Genomic DNA, 301 nt, shown 5'->3' with positions numbered 1-301 from the left:
ATGCTATTTAAAAAACATGCATTTTTCTTTAAATGGTAATCACTAATTACTTAGAAGATATTTTGCACATATAAAAATTATACATATAGAGTCCTGTGCTGCTTGATGATAACCTATGTTCTGCAATGCATCATTAGGTAATTTCATGGTTGTGTGAACATCATAGAGTGCACATAAAACAAATCTAGATGGTATAGCCTACTACACTCCTAGGCTCTACGGTATAGCCTATTGATCCGCTCCTAGGCTACAAGCATGTTACTGTACAAAATAACACAAGATTAAATGAAGGACAAGAGAA

At 33.6% G+C, this 301-nt stretch overlaps 1 protein-coding gene across 1 annotated transcript in view; it reads left to right on the top strand.

Moving 5' to 3' along the window:
• The window catches only part of TRIM36 (tripartite motif containing 36), a 32,407-nt gene that overhangs the window by 547 nt on the left and 31,559 nt on the right, over positions 1–301 (top strand). The gene's annotated exons all lie outside the window — the stretch shown is intronic.

The sequence above is a fragment of the Pteropus vampyrus genome, unplaced genomic scaffold (genome assembly GCF_000151845.1).
Source record: "Pteropus vampyrus isolate Shadow unplaced genomic scaffold, Pvam_2.0 Scaffold39, whole genome shotgun sequence".
Taxonomy (NCBI): Eukaryota; Metazoa; Chordata; class Mammalia; order Chiroptera; family Pteropodidae; genus Pteropus; species Pteropus vampyrus.
This window is presented reverse-complemented; position numbering and strand designations above follow the sequence as displayed.